Source organism: Stegodyphus dumicola, chromosome 11 (assembly GCF_044657685.1).
Source record: "Stegodyphus dumicola isolate Sdum_Otavi_A_Nest chromosome 11, ASM4465768v1".
NCBI classification, from domain to species: Eukaryota; Metazoa; Arthropoda; class Arachnida; order Araneae; family Eresidae; genus Stegodyphus; species Stegodyphus dumicola.
The window spans coordinates 104,525,767-104,543,048 of NC_140778.1; the positions used below are offsets into that span (position 1 = coordinate 104,525,767).

The window sequence follows — 17,282 nt, forward strand, 5'->3', positions numbered from 1 at the left end:
AGGAACATATCACTTAACTATAACTTTAACCTCTAGATGACAAATTTTACTGCATACTGAATTCGCAAAATGTAAGTGTAATATAAGTTTGATGTATTTATGTATGTAGTATGATACAACGTAATGAAAATATTTGTAATGTAAGTATGAGAAATTTTGAGCTAAGTATGAACCACAGCCCTGCTATGAGTTCACATATAATTCATGAGGTTTAAAGAAGAAGATGAAAACAATAGTACAAAAGTGCCTTGAAATTTCGCGATCACTAGATGGCAGTGCGGCATTTATTGCCATTCCAAATGTAATTAGGAAGAAGTTTAAAAATGATAGATGTTACTTCCTACCTACTCCTAAATAAATCTCAGGAAGGCATAAATGAACAAAAGGAACTGCATAACACTCACCCTCACAACGCAAGATACGAAGAGAACCAAAGAGAACACAAGGACTTAATGGAATTCATTACGCATTCAATTAATCGTATAGATATCCCAGTCCGCTACACAGAAGATGATAAACACAACTCCTAATGGAAATTCCCCTCAAAAACTAGCAAATCTGACTCAAATCTCACGGAAAAAGAAGAAATAGAACAATCCAACAGATTTGAACCCTTAAAAAATTTAGATAAAAAAGAAAACACAGAAGAAAATGAGAAAACCGATGTTAAAATTCCACCCATTGTAATCACACAAGAAGAACTTGATTGGATCGACTTACAAAATATCTTAAGTACTAAAATTCTAAAAAATGAATATGAAACTCAAATGAAAGCTACAAAGGTTTATCCTGCCCCTCCTGGTCCTTGGCCTTCATGTTCGATTCTCAGCTAGTGATGTCCTGTGGTCACCCCCTTCTTCTCCAATTCTGATACCTCCTGTCACCCGATCCAGACATATGTATGTCCATATTCAAAAAGTAACACGTATGTATTACGTAAAAAGAAATGAAAAAAAGGAAATATTCCGATTATTATTTATTAATTTACAAAATATTCATAATTGAATTTTAATAAGTAGTTGAAACATAGTTCTGAAATGGCTGCAGGCCACCACGCATGGACACAACGTAAGCCCCACCTATCTCCAAGATTAGTAGGCGGGGCTTAGAAACACCCGTACGTGTAGGTTCCTCGTGATGAGCGAGCCATCGGCGATAGATAAGCCTAAACACGCGGATGATGGAAACGACGTTGCCATGGAGGAAAGTAGGCCTAATAAACTGCTACCCCACATGAAAGCTGTCTCGGACTGCCGCTACCAAATATTCATATGGATAATGGATTAAATACGGACGATGACAATTTGAATTCCGAATTAGAAATAATGCGTGAAAGACTACGGAATTTAGACATCAAAATTGATCAGATGAAAGTTTCAGTAAGGACGTACCAGGCGAGACGTACCGTTACAGACAACGATGTGGTTACTGCTCCTATGATCAAGATAATTCAGCAAATGAAAACTAAAACAAATGAAATCAGGGGTAAGTACGATTTTTCTAGCATTTCAGGCATTAACCTCCAGTAAATAGTAATAGCCAGGCTGATAATTCTGAATCTAGAAATAAACGTAAGTTAAACTCTAATGCTAGTAATGTAGATAATGAATGGGTAAAAGTATAGTTTAGGGTACCCCTTGGCGATTTTGGGCGGTACATGGATACCGATTTTGTGCAATTCTTTGACTCGTTATTTTGGCTTGCGAAGCGGCGATTTTTGACCAAAAATCGCCGCTACACAAAGCCAAAATAACAAGACAAATAATTGCACAAACTCCGTATCCATGTACACGTCGACCTATTTTCACTTAAAAAAAAAATCCCCGAATTGCACAAAAATGGCATTGCCACTCCCTTTACTTTGTCCATGTACACATCGATATATTTTCACTTAAAAAGTCAAAGGAGCACCCAATTCTACAATATAGGCAAACAAAAATACATAATCTCAATAAAATACGTTTTAAACCAAACAATAAAATAACGTAAAAAAGGAAAACATGTTATACATTTAAGTACTACCAAAAGCAAATATTCACTTACCATGATTTTCGAGTTCGCTTCGTACACCCAGTGCCACGTAAAAATCAAAATATCAATCATACTCAAATGAACTTTTTCAAACCAGGTACTCTTTCTGATCGAAAGCTTCACATAATGACCATCTGAACCTTTCTTCCTACAAACCCATTCAAATCCATCTAAACGGTTTTTACGTTCGACTAGACGAATATCCTTCCTATATACAGGACACTTATAATGGCTACTAAGGAAACCTTCATTTACACACCAGTCAATTAAAGCTCTTTTCCCCTTCCGCTCCAAATCGTACAGAAACTTCAAATTAATCTTAATACATTCGGCCATTCTACCGTCTAAAAAATCAAACCAACACACACCACAAAAACGCTTACAAAACATCCCATGATTCAAAATTTCCCAGAATCATGCACCCGATTACGTCACAGTAGGGTTTCCATAACATTTAACTACTCAGGCTACCATAAATGAAACAACAACTTGGCGATAAATCAAACAACAACTTCGCCATACTACAAGGGGTACCTTAAAATCTACTCTACCCAATGAATGTTTTAAACTGGTCACCAAAACTGCTAAGAAGCAGAAAATTGAGAAATTTAATGTTAAGATTACTACTTCTAATAAATTTAAGGCTTTGGAAACAATGTAAATGGTGACCCCCAGACAATCAGGCTGTGCAGCAGCAGACGACTGTTAGCCAACCGGCTGTCCCCCCGATTATGGTTAACCCCGGCCAGGATACACATGAAGAATTTTTACAAGAATTATCGAAAAGTACAAAAGCTAAATTCCTAGGCAAAATTAGCGGGGAACTGTTGAAAATCTTTCCCCACAGTCCAGAAGACCACCGCACGTTGAGTGCATTATTCCAAAGTAAAAAAATAGAAAATTATGTAATCAACGCAAAATACGAACGACCTATTAAGGTGGTAATAAGAGGTCTTAGTATTACGACTAACAAAGAAAATATTGTTAATGCTTTGACCGAAAAAGGTTTCTCTATTGCCAAAATCGCACAGCTCACGTGACGAAAGACCAGAGCACCTATGCTGCTATTTATGATTGAAGTGGTTAAAAATGAAAATGCCGATAATATATTCAACGTTAAAGACTTGATGCTATTCTCTGTGGAGGCAGAAAAATATATTGCCAAAAACCAGGTGCCCCAGTGTTACAATTGTCAACGCTGGCACCATTCGTCAGAAAATTGTTTTTTCACACCTGGATGTGTGAAGTGTTCGGAACCGCACAAAACCATGGATTGCCCCATAACTGAGGAGCCAAAGTGCAGTAACTGCAATGGAAATCATACAGCCTCATATCGAAGTCGCAGTAAATTCCAAAAAAACAAATCTCCTATGAGCAGAAAAAAGAATATGGTTAAAATGAAATTTCTTACGCCCAAATGGCTAAAAAACAGAATGAACACCCAAACTTTAGACCGTTCGAAAGAACCTTTTTGTTGTCTTCTGCTCGGTGAAGTGTCTGTCGGCTGAGTATCCTGGTCAGCTAAGTGTCCTGTTGGCTAACTGTCCATGTCGGCTAAAGTCCTGTCTGCTAAGTGTCCATGTCTGCTAAATGTCCTGTCTTCTAAGTGCCCATGTCGGCTAAGTGTTCCTGTCAGCTAAATGTCTTGTCGGCTAACTGGTGTCGGTTAAGTGTCCCGTCGGCTAAGTGATTGTGGGCTCAGGCAATTATGTATTGTATGTAGGTTACCCCACGCGAAGCCGCTACCCTTGTCGAAATGTAGCCGATTTTCGAATGCTTGTAGTTTCTAAGAGTGGATATGGCATATCAACTTTAGATGAATTAATCAAGCAACGTTGAATGATCTGACCATAAAAATTTGATGGAACATAATAAAACGAGACCGAAAGAGAGTCTAGCACTACGACTGTAGCTGAACGACGTAAAGGCGAAGATGAGTAGGCAGTGCGGAGTTTTTCTTATAAAGAAGTAAACACCAGTATTGCAGGAGAGTTCAAAAGTCCATAAGTGTGACACTCATAGGTATGATATTGAAACATATCATGACGACAACATGACAGCAATAAGTAAAATTATATGTACATATACATACAAATGAAAAATAGGGGTATGGCATATATACAGAAATAAAATACATGTGATAAAACGTTGCAATTAACACAGAATCAAATAACAAACTGTTAATGTTTTTTCGTTTTTTTTTTTTAAATTTTTTAAATTAATTTAGATGCTTTAGGATAGCAAGTGGCCTTTTTCTATACTCCCTAATTTGGAAGTTATAGTTAAGCATGGGGTTAGATACCCTTGGTATGTTTTTGTAGAATCTGTGTGCCAGGGTGGTCATATACTCGTGTATATAGGGAATATTGAATTCACGGGGGATTGCCGAGTTTCTAATAAACCATGGGCAACCCGCCGCTTGTCTTAGTACAATATTTTGAAGTGTTTGCAACTTTTTGATATTGGTATCACAGGCATATCCTCAGACAGGGCAGGCATAAGATATGATGGAACGTAACATGACTTTGTAAATGAGTAATTTGTTGTCAGTAGAAAGAACGCTGTTCCGAGCAATTAGGGGGAAGAGTGTACGTTTACGCGCTCGGAACTTAGTAATGAGCTGTGTGATATGTGGGGTCCAGGTGAGACATTGCTCTAGAGTAACGCCTAAGTAGAGGGCCTGCTTGGTCCAGGGGATGGGAGTTCCATACATGGTGATTTGAATATTGTAGTCAATACATTTTTTCCTCGGGAAAAGAATTGCATCAGATTTTTCAACGTTTATTTTTATTTTCCAAGCCAAGAGCCAGGACTCCATTGCATGTATATGATTTTGTAGTGTCTGAAAGACTGAGCCGTGAGATGCATTTTTTGATAGAATTGCCGTGTCATCAGCATACATTGCTAGTGTAGTGTCCTGGGTGTGTGGTGTGTCGTTCGTGTAAATATTGAAGTAAAGCGGGCCTAAAATTGACCCTTGAGGGACCCCAGCCCTAATGGGCCTGGAGGAGGATGTTTTGTTGTTAACACCGATCCATAAGATAAGAGTAGGTGATGTGAGTGATGTAGTCTGGGAAACCCAGGTTTATTATTTTGTGCATGAGACCCTCCAGCCAGACTCTATCAATGGCCTTAGCGACGTCAAAGAATATGGCTCCTGTAATTGATTTTTCTTATAAGCCCTGGGAGATCATTTCCGCAACCCGGTACAGCTGGTGGTTGGTGGAATGTTTTTTCTTAAACCCATGCTGTTCAGCAATTAGAAGATTGTTGACTTGGAGGTGGTTTAGTAGCCGTTGCTGGATGAAGTGTTCTGCGACTTTGCTTGACAGACGACAACAGGCTGATGGGTCGATAAGATGCAGGATCAGAGGCTGGTTTATTGGGTTTCAGGATAGGAGAAATCACCGCTGTTTTCCAAGGTGTTGGGAAGTGGCTGAGGTGTAGCATATCGTTGATGATCTTTGTGAGTTTCAGTGTCATAAGTACATGCACTTAAGCATCTTGTTGTTGATCGTGTCAAGGCCAGGACGTTTTTTGGTCTTGAGTTGACAGATGTAATCATAGACCTCTGAGGGTCTGACAGGAGGGATGTTGTTTGTGTGTGGTTTTGTGAGGAAATTTGTTAGTGTCAGTGAAACAAGGTTTTCTGTTTCTGGGTGGGATATGTTGTTAGCGCATAACTGAGTAGCATAGTGATCAGCAAGTGACTCAGCTTTCTCAGTGTTGGTGTAGGCAATTCCTTGACGGCCATTTAGGGGCGGAATGTTAGTGTAGCATCTCGTAAGCTTATTAGTGGCTTTCCAGATGTTATCCTCTTCTGATGAAAGTGAGGACAGATAAACGGCCCAGTCGTGGTCTGTTTGTTTACGTGTAAGGGCCTTGACTTGGCGATTAAGTTGATTGAGGAGTGCTCTATCGGAGGGGGGGGGGTATCTAGACCGCTGCCATGCTCTCCTTGTAGCATTTCCGTTTTCAATCAGTTTTTTAATTTCAGCATTAGGTTTTTCATTCCTTCTGTCTGGTGCAAGTTTGCTCTTATTTTTTAGCGCTATCTGTAGCTCAAGAGTGAAATTATTGACAATAGCATCTAACTCATTGCCTGTATGTGCTGTTGGAATGTGTATTGATGTGTTGTCTAAGGCTTTGGTAAATCCAGATCAGTTACTAAGTGGTTGTTGGCTAAGTGTCCGCGACCGGTGAGAGGTACTGTTTATACTTATCGTCGTTGTCAAACCAGTATCTGCTATGTGCACATTTGGCACATAGCAGTTTTTATTTAACAATTTGACACTTTTTTAGCTGATGCTCATAGCATATTTTTTTAGAGACCACAGTTCATGTTACAACGTTCAGAGGCACATGCGTTCTTTTTATATGAAAATGTGGTTAACCCCTTCGAGCCGGGTAGCGAAAACGCGCGCTTATCGCTGAGGCCGGCAGTGTCTTACGCGAGCGTCTCTCCAGGGCCGGGGGCTTTTTTGCTACTAAGCCTAAATCCATGAAATTTCCGAAGTATCAACGCATTGTTTAATAATGCTCTATAGAGTATTTAAACGGCTTATGCTTTATAAATATTTATATATATATACTTTAATTACCTTATTTCTTGTTTAAATGCATATTTTACACATTTTATTTTAATTACCATTTTATGAATTTTAACATTATACATCTGAAAACTAAATATATTACTTAAAATTCTCTTTTCGTATGAAAAATTTGAAAACAGGGATCTACACACAGTCCTACGTTACATTCCTTGCACTCGTAATAACTCATTTGCCGTTTTGGAGGATTTTTCCGGGAATGTGAACAAACGAAGCATTGTCGTCTCATTTTCTTATCAGTCTCTTCTGAACAAAGTTTTGGATAATGTCTTTCAGTTAATCTTTCAGAATCAATATCAGAATTTCAGAATCAATATCTGAAGTATTTTGCATCATTTCTGCTATTTCATGCTCTGTTAAACATTTTCGACGCTTCGACATTGCAATGGTAAAAACAACGAATTCATGTCTAACAAGATCTAATTATTTTCTAAAAACTGAACTGCAAACCGAAATACGCAACGCTTTAGAGCAAATAAAACTTCTCTACTTACAGTAAACAACTACCACGTGCGATTTATACCACGTACGAAACTGCGATTTAAAGAGACGTCATAAATCACGCCATTCGGAAACATTTATTTCCCCGTTTGTTTATATAATCAAAAACACGTGTATGTGAGTCATGCTTCTCTCATTTCGAGTAGAAGGTCTAATTTACATGTATCTGAAACCATATGGACATACAGTGCCATCTTGTGGCAGAAATTATAGTTTGAAAAACGTTCCAAAGTACTGGCACAAATACATGACAGTCGGTAGAGAATGGAACAATCCTCTGGCACGCCTGCGTGTCGGCCGGTAGTTAAGTGCGTTCGTTGCTGGCACGTATACGTGACAGTCGGCGCGAAGGGGTTAATAAAGTAGTCACAATAATCAAAATGCGGAAATCTCCAAAAAGTGCACGTAGCAGATATTGGTTTGACAACGACGTTATGCCAAAATTGCGCAATGAGACGACTGCTTCTTAAGCATGCCGTACCTTGGTCATTGTTCAAAGAATGAAACATAAGAGCAGAGCAGCTTTTCTTAGAAATACTTCTGTTGGTTGCAACCCTAATACCGCCCTTGCGGTACAGTAGATAGAGGCACCGACTGCGATAACAAAGGGCCCGCATTCGAATCCCGCATGGTTCTAACTGTCCATGCCTTCATATGAGGCAAACGTGCTTCCATAATAAAGTGACCTCCGATTGTGGCTCTAGTAGTGGCCAAGCTGCCATTGGGGGACAAAATAAACAAAATAACCAAGGCGAAGAAAATATTTTGAGTATGTCGTCAAGTGCTCAGTTCATCCACATGCTGGCATTCCTCGAGCAAGCAGAATACTTTCGGAAAATGATGGGAACATTATTTTCTAAAAACTGATAAATACAGGAAAGCAATTTATGGACATAATTGCAAAAATGTATGTAACATTTATTAAAATTTTATCTTAGCTTATGTTATTAGTTAAATAAGCTTAATATAGACCTACTGATACCGATACTTATTGTGGGGTTTAAGCATTTTAAAATGATAAGATGACAGAGAGAAAAAACGAATTAAATATAACATTAAAGAAAAGATCTGAAAGGCTTCACGTTTTAACGGTCTCCCAAAAGGATTTGTTAAGATCTTTTACGCTTTGACTGTTCACAATCTGCCAGTCTGGTCTTGCACTCATCCTTTCTAAGCTCTCCCTTTTTTTCCCAACTCAAGAATAAAATCACAAAATTTTTGAAAGATGCACAGCAGCATGTTTTTAGAATTCCCCATACATGGTAAAGTGCTGGCATATATTGTTATATTTTTATCAGTCCTTTCTCAGTTCATCATATCAAATATTCAATTTTCTGAATAAAGTGGCTTAAATTTTTTTTTGTCTTTATACTAATTTTATGTTTTTTTATTAATAATGTTTAATTTTTATGTTAATTTAATTTTCATGTTATAAATTAATTTTTTTTAAATTATATTAATTTAATTTATATGTTATTTTATAAATAATGATTTGTATTAGCTTTATTCATTTAATATCCTGTTCAAATAACTCTCAATCAATCAATCAAAAAACTATTGCTGGGATAGCGCGCGAGGCGCGCTGTTTCCAGCTCATGAGGAGTTGCCAAAAGGCACATGACTTTAAATATTCTGAAGTGGAAAGCTGAGGTGTTCAAATAACACAAAATAAAATTCAATTCAACAGCAAAATCTCAAAATACAGGGTGGTTATAATTAAAATTCCACTTTTAAATGGTCGTAAAACGAAAATTACTGGACCAAATGGGTTGATCTTTACAATATGGTAACTGGTAGTTTGGCGACATTTTGGAGGCGATAAAGGTTACTACCTGGCACTTTGGTAATAATGTGAGCAGTACTCAGTTCCGATTACGCATTATTTTGTGTGAGGGAAATGAGAGATCATGGGATATGTCATGTGATATTAATGGACGAATTACGGTTCTTTAATTGGAAAAGGGGGAAATCGGGAAAAAATCTGGAAATTTTGTATTTGGCTTTATTCTGTGTTGTGTGAAACAGTGTTCGTGAATTTTTGGATCCCATGGCCGTAACTAAAGTGAATTCGAAATGGGTATTTATGTATGTATTAATTTAATGTATGTGCTCATTTATATTTTAAGTAGTGTTTTTGAATTTAATTATATTTTAATTAAATGATAGTTATTTTGTGAATTTTATGTTTGTAGGAATTTGGTATACGTTTAAGTTGAAGTAAACGTGCATGGAAATAATTTAAATATTTGATACTAAGTATTTGTAATGCTTGCGGTATGAATTCGTTGGTGACGTGTATAATGTAATAGATGATTTAGAGGTAAAAGTTTTTGGATATTTTATTTATTTTATATGTGGAAATGTTCATATTTGGAAAGGGTAAATATTTTTCGCGATCAGGTAATTTCATATATGTTCTTTTTACCGGGTTTAAAGATTGAGAAAATTGTCATGTATTTTCGTGAAATTTTTATAATTTATGAGAAAAAAGCAGTGTACATGGATATAGTGAAGAGTGTACGCAATGCCATTTTTGTGCAATTCTGGGATTTTTTTTAAGAAAAATAAGTCGACGTGTACATGGTTTAGTGATATTTTAATTAAATGATAGTTATTTTGTGAATTTTATGTTTGTAGGAATTTGGTACACGTTTAAGTTGAAGTAAACGTGCATGGAAATAATTTAAATTTTTGATAGTAAGTATTTGTAATGCTTGCGGTATGAATTCGTTGGTGACGTGTATAATGTAATAGATGATTTAGAGGTAAAAGTTTTTGGATATTTTATTTATTTTATATGTGGAAATGTTCATATTTGGAAAGGGTAAATACTTTTTCGCGATCAGGTAATTTCATATATGTTCTTTTTACCGGGTTTAAAGATTGAGAAAATTGTCATGTATTTTCGTGAAATTTTTCTAATTTATGAGAAAAAAGCAGTGTACATGGATATAGTGAAGAGTGTGCGAAATGCCATTTTTGTGCAATTCTGGGATGTTTTTTTAAGTAAAAATAAGTCGGCGTGTACATGGTTTATGTGTATGTATTATTTTGAAAAACGCGTAAGGAGTATGGTATTGTGCACTTTTTCCCAATTTTGCAGTGAATATTTGTCATGATTAAGCAGTTTTGTTAGATAAAATTTCTAGCATAAGTGTAATTCGGCTAGTAGATTGTTGGAAGAAGTGTTCAGTAGATAAAAAGAAAAGAAACATGTTTTTACTTCGTGAAGACAAAATGGCGGCGGGAAAAAAAATAGAGGGTTGCTGTAGGAGAGTTGGTCGCCAAATTTTCGCCAAAAAAACGCCGTTACCATAATGTAAAGATCAACCACCAAATGTTATCAAACTTTGTAATCTTGAAAAGCAGGTCATGGGAATTTATTTTCTGCGACCAAGGCCAACTTATACTCAAGGCCTGCCAGTGTGAAAATATTTCGTGTTTTCGGTGGCCTCCATCGAATTTCTACTGACCGCAAGATGGCGCTACTATTCCACTACGCTTTGCAACATTAACAATGAGCAGAATGGCAGCCTAGCCAATAATTCTCTTGTTATATGCAAAATTTAAAAACGATTAATCTGTAGTAGTCAGAAATTATACATTTCTTTTTAATCAAAATATTTTTATTTAGAAAGAGAGCATGAAATTTCAAGTTATTCCATTTTTCTTTATATAACCGTCAGCTACTTGACTCTGATTTTAATTCCTGCTTGCATCTAGATATGCACTATTTTGACTTGTACTTATTAGAGTTACCTATTCTAATTTACAGGTAATTTAGAGCATATGTTTTATTTTAAATTATTTATATAGTACAAAGTTAGCAGGTAGCTTCAGAACATAAACTATTTCAGCCCAAAATTTTCATCGTATTGTTATCAGTTCTGTGCAAAAAAATAATTTCGAGCCACTATTAATATGTAATTAAGAAATTAATAAATGATGATCTAAAATTTGTTAATACATAAGATAAAAAGCATTTCTAAAAGAGATTTGGTTTCAGGTACTGAAGATTTTTTCTCTTTTTAATATAAAACAATTTTTTAGGAAATATTAAAAAATAAAATTTTAAATAATGCAGATTTAGAGCTCTGAAGAGTAGACGCAAATAGACAATTAGAGTAGACAGATATTCAAAATGATACCAAGTAATTTCAATATCACCGACAGCATATAATAATGACATACATGGCATTAATGACAATGAATCTTATATAAAATTTTATAGTAATGAGTACCAAGTATTTCAATATCACCTACAGCATTAGAAAATGTACGACATTAATCACAATGAATCATAGTATTACTGATTATTGATAATGAAGATTTTATGATTTTGTTTGCACATTTTCCAGAAATTTCAGGGTGCTACGATATTAATCAACAACATGTCCAAGCATACCCAAATCAGTACCAAATTAGTTTCAAAAATCCAGCTTTCGCACACCCTTAAGCCAGGCATCGTGATGGGGCGTCACCATCGAGATAGATAAGGCCTGCGCGCTGAGTTACTACGTCACTGCTAGGGGACCGGTCTTCGCGCAGTTTAGCTTCGTTGCTAAACACCCGTTTTTCTAAACCTATTCTATGAAATTGGTATCTCATACTATAAAATCAGTCTAAAACAAGTTACAAGCGGCAATATAATGTTTTACAAAGCTTATACAAATATGAAATATTTTCATTTTCTTTTCTTGGTATTTATTTTCAAAACAAAATTGTTTGAGAATGGTGTGGTTGTTTTAAAAGCAAATCATTTCTTTGAAGGAAAAATTGGATTTAAAATTCAAGTAGCAAAAATTTTTGCTTTGATTTTTCTGCACTGTCTTTGTGTCTCTCGTTGATTCTCACCAGCGCATCAAATCTTTTTTGTTTCACCCACTTCTTTAACAAAATGTTTGCCAGTGGGAACACATATTATCTCTCGTTCTATAATTATTGCATCTTTTTTATATCTATCATATTAATGTAGCAGGATTATAAAACATCAAACGAATGCAAGAGACTACTTAATATTTAGACTAACATTTAAATGCCTTATATCTACCCGAAAATTTTTCTGAATGTAACAAATTACTAAATAGTCTATTCTTAAAATTATTTCTTACTTACATATTGTATGTTAATCTGTATTACAGTTAATGTTTTTCTCTTAATGCTACATAATTATTCGACAGAATCTGTAGTTAAATTGAGATAATGCTTATTACATAGCTCTGAAGACTATCAATATTAAAATCCCAAATAAGACAGGAAAAAAGTTTTTTAAATAAACTTATGCACAATTTTTTTGAAAATATTTTTCAAATATACGAAATACTTAAAAACTTTTTAGAAACTGAAATATCTTGCAAATATTTACATTATACCTATTTAACTATAAGCGTTACCTCTGTTCTGAAAATATCTTTTCTATTAATATCCACATGAAAAGAAAATATAAATCCTAACATCATGTTCAGAACTTTTCTGTATAATGTAAGCGATTTTTTTAACTTACCTTACATAGCTTTTGGTGGTGCCACGTACTCAAATTAAAGATTGTAATTTAAAAGATAATTAGAAAAAATTGTTTTTAAAATTGCATTGAATTGAAATACAATGAAAACAAGTATGTCTACATATGAATTCAATTACTACTGCTTCTTCAATAACTGTACATTTTAAAATTTTCATTTTGTATTTTCGCAATTTAATTACCTTAATATGAATCTTACATACATTACTTTAGAAACTTTTCTATCATTCTCAGAAAGATTTATATTGCATAACAAATTTTAAACAAACTGATTGCATGATAATAACATATATAAAAGTGAACAGAAGCTATATTAACTAAACATATGCATTTAAGTTTCATCATGATAAAATGATATTTAATGATTTGCAAAAAACATTGATATTTAAATTTAAGAACACAGTACTCTGTCAAGAATCAAATTTACTCTGCATTTGATATTCTACATATTATGTAATGAAATAATTGTTCTGCTTTTAACCCCTTAGGACAGTTATTTCATATAAAATTAGTTTCCAATTAAAATAAATAATCATAAATTTTCCTGACAATTTTTATATTACTAGTGTTAGTAATTATTACAAGGGTCATTATTTTACTTCAGATCTCAAAAGTAAACATAAATTCATCTCTTAAAACATAATGAATAAAAAATTACAACTTATAAAAGCCGACAAAAAGTTTGCTGAGGGTCCCTTAACCCTGATGTCACAAGCCAGTTTCGATTCAGAGCGCAGGCCTTATCTATATCGATGGTGACGAATGAGGTTTCGTAGCAACGGTTTGAGAAGAAAGTTTCGGGACTAAAAGCAGCATTTCTTCAGTAACTCGGTTAGCTTCCGCACCCAATCCTATGCCTTGCCGACAAGCACGTGGTTTTTCACGACGTGCTGCTCTTAATATTATGTATCATATTAACTCTACCATGAAATGAAATTAATTATAAAATAGTAACTTTTTGAATAGAAATACAAAAAGTGGTGAGTATAATAACAGAACGTTATGTACCCAAGGCCAAATTATACTCAAGGCCTGAACTGTGAAAATATTCTTTTGTGTTTTCGGTGGCCTCCGTGAAATTTCTACTGACCGCAAGATGGCGCTTCTATTCCGCTAGGCTTTGAGAAGTTAACAATGAGCAGAATGTTACCCGAGAGAAATAATTGTCTTGTTATATCAAAAATTTAAAAACGATAAATCTGTAGTAGTCAGAAATTATACATTTCTTTTTATTAAAAATATTTTTATTTAGAAAGAAAGCATGAAATTTCAAGTTATCCCATTTTTTTTTTTTTTTCATATATAACCGTCGGATACTTGATTCTGATTTTAATTCCTGCTTGCATCTAGATATACCCTATTTTAATTGTACTTATTAGAGTTACCTATTCTAATTTAAGGGTAATTTAGAGCACATGTTTTACTTTAAAATTATTTATAGGGTATGAAGTTAGCAGGTAGCTTCAGAACATAAACTATTTAAGAGCAAATTTTTCATCGTATTAATATCAGTTGCGCTGTGCAACAAAATAATTTGGAGCCACTATTAAATATGTAATTAAAAAATGATGAAAGTAAATTTGTTAATAAATAAGAGAAAAAGAATTTCTAAAAGAAATTTGGTTCTAGGTACTGAAAAGTTTTCTCTTTTTTAATTAATATAAATTACATTTTTCGGAAATATTAAAAAATAAAATTTTAAATAATGCAGATTTAGAGCTCTGAAGAGTAAACGTAGCACTACAGATATTCGAAATAATACCAAGCATTTCTATATCACCGACAGTATATAATAATGACATACATGTTATTAATCACAATGAATCTTATATAAAATTTTAAGCCTGTTAGTGATGAATACCAAGTATTTCAATATCACCTACAGCATATAATAATAACATGCATGACATTAATCACAATGAATCATATACACCCTCTGTCCCAAATTAATTGCTACATTTGAGTACTGACTATTGATACTGAAGATTTTATGATTTTGTTTGCACATTTTCCAGAAATTTCAGGGTGCTACGTTATCAATCGACAACAACTTTACTTAAAAGCATTTCCTCCTTAAATCAGTACCAAATTAGTTTCAAAAATCCAGCTTTCTCACACCCTTAAGCCACGCCCCATTTTGTAAGAACTCTTCCATCACTAATCGCTAATCTTCAGGCTAATTAAATGTAAATTCATTGATCTGTCCATACGAGTTAGTTTGCCTTAGAAATTCTTCCACAAAGGCATCCCTCACCTTAGGCAGACAGCCATCGAGGCTTGCCTTAGAAATTCTTCCACAAAGGCATCCTTTACCTTAGGCAGACAGCCCTCGAGGCTTTGCCTTAATCACATTAACATGAACTTTCTGAAATACGGGCGGTATAGACTTTACAAAATGGGGCGTGGCTTAAGAGCGTGTGGGCACTCTTGGGACGGAGGGAATGTAAAATTTTGAGACTGCTAGTGTTGAATACCAAGTGTTTCAATATCATTGACAGCATATTTTAAAAAATAAAGCCATATTCCCTAAAACAAAAAGTATTACCTCTATTAATTACATATTATATATGCATGGATTCGACATGAATCTCTATTACTTCAAGTGCAACAACAAAATCCTCAACCAACTAGACAAAAATTCATACACAGCATATTGATACATCAGACTAATTAAAATGAGAATTGCGCTTTAAAATTTTGAAGCTAGTACAGACAGCATTCAAATGTTTCTGGATCAAAGATAACAAAAACGAGAGCTAAAAAGTAATAAATTTCGTAAAAAAAGCTAACAAAATTAGGATTTCTTATAAAATATATACGTGGATGCATTCTTAAATCTTAACTGCATTAAATTCATATATATATATATATATATTATAGGTTAAAATATCATTTATGCAGAAAACAGAGATCATCTCTAGTGTGATAAAAAAATGATGATATTTTTACTTCAGGAAAACGAAAAAATAATATGAAGCTGAACATACGTACACACACATATTAAGAAGCTTCTTTATATACAAAAGCTGAGCGAAAGAAACATATCAAAAGAACTTTAAAGCCTTAAACTTTTACGTGATGATGGCTTCTGTTTAAGAAATTTTGTATTATGTATTTGTATTAAATCTGTATTACATGAAACTGATGGAAATGCTATCCGTCCAACAGTTATATGTTACGAATAATGATTTTAATACAATAGTAAATTTTTTTTTTAAAAGTAAACTTTAATTTTTTAAACTTTGCAGAATAGCACGTAACAATATACCATCCTATGTGACTATTGTTTACAGCGCCACGTTTTAATAAAGCACACTTTTTGTTAATAAGGAACCACATAGAAAATAGTGAATGTATAGCAAAAGTATAGCAGATAGCGAGCGCCACCTAGTGATGAATTTCGCGAAAGCCACTGAAAACTGGGAACCGGAATCTCACCACCAGGAGGGAAATGGTGCTGTATGCAATATTGTTAAACGAAATAGACGTAAAGACATCGGTTTAATATTTATTTAATCGTTTCTGAAAGGTGTTGCAAAGCATGATCAGTGCGGCGTCCACCATTTTCCGAAAGTAAATTAAATCGTATTCCTGCATTGTCAACTGCTGCTCTTACATATCAGGAGGAAAGTTACGGATATGTACGTGTGTCGCATTCTTTCAATTACACCAAATTGTTTAGATTGCAAACAATATTTGTTTCTTCCTGCCGTAAGCCAATTACAAACCATTGCAGTTTTGCCTTACCCCACAAACAGTTTCATTTTAGAAACAATTAAAAACGTTTTAAACCGGTTTCCAAATTAACGATCTGTAAGAAACTTTTGCCAGTGATTTGCAGTCTCACATTTTCTAATCTCTAATTTGCAGTCTCACATTTTCTAATCTCTAATTTGTGGTTTTCACGGACGAATATATCCCGTTACACTGATGGCGCACTCGATTTTTATTGCCTTTAACGACTTTAAATGGTAATTTTGTTTAGGCCAATGTTTCTTAAGGTTATATAACATATTAAAACCTTGTAATAAAATGTTAAGTTGTCAGGACTTGTATGTCTTTTTATTTGCTTTGGAAACATGATGTGTCCTGTATAGGAACAGGGAGCTTATTCAAGCTATGTTCAAATATGTGTGGAATAGACAACACCAGCAGGAAGGGTTTACTTTACCCTTAATTCTCGATAAGATCACAGGTGCTCCTGCACTTCGGGATAGACAAACCATTTGTGGTCTAAACTTAAAAATATAAAACTACTAACTAAAATTCTAAATAAATAAAATATAAAACTACTAACTAAAATTCTAAATAAGTAGCTAACTTTGAATTAGTTTACAAATGCATAACACTAAGACTGGCCTTTTAAAAGATTACGTATGAGTACGTTGTAGTACGCAAACTGCCGAAACTACAATACGTTTTAAATATCAAGAGGACTAAACATCTAGCCTTAAATGCAAGCAGCAATTGATTTGAAAACTCGTACTGAATGCAGCGGCAATTCGGTTCACTTTCCCTCTAACTCTTGGCAAAAGGCCACAACTTAAATACCTGGGCGTTAGCAAGTACAATTTGCATAAACAAGTTAACTTGTTTAATTCTGGCCGAAAGTGGAAAAT

The 17,282-nt window shown here is 34.4% G+C and overlaps 1 long non-coding RNA gene across 2 annotated transcripts in view; it reads left to right on the forward strand.

Annotated features, from left to right (window-relative positions):
- The first annotated feature begins 1,129 nt into the window (after positions 1-1,129).
- Positions 1,130-17,282, forward strand: part of LOC146994229 (uncharacterized) — a 118,985-nt gene continuing 102,832 nt past the window's right edge. The window contains exon 1 of one of the 2 annotated variants that reach the window (XR_015043852.1): positions 1,130-1,485. This is a non-coding gene — a long non-coding RNA (uncharacterized LOC146994229). The remainder of the gene's footprint in view (positions 1,486-17,282) is intronic. The other variant, XR_015043851.1, reaches the window with a different exon arrangement.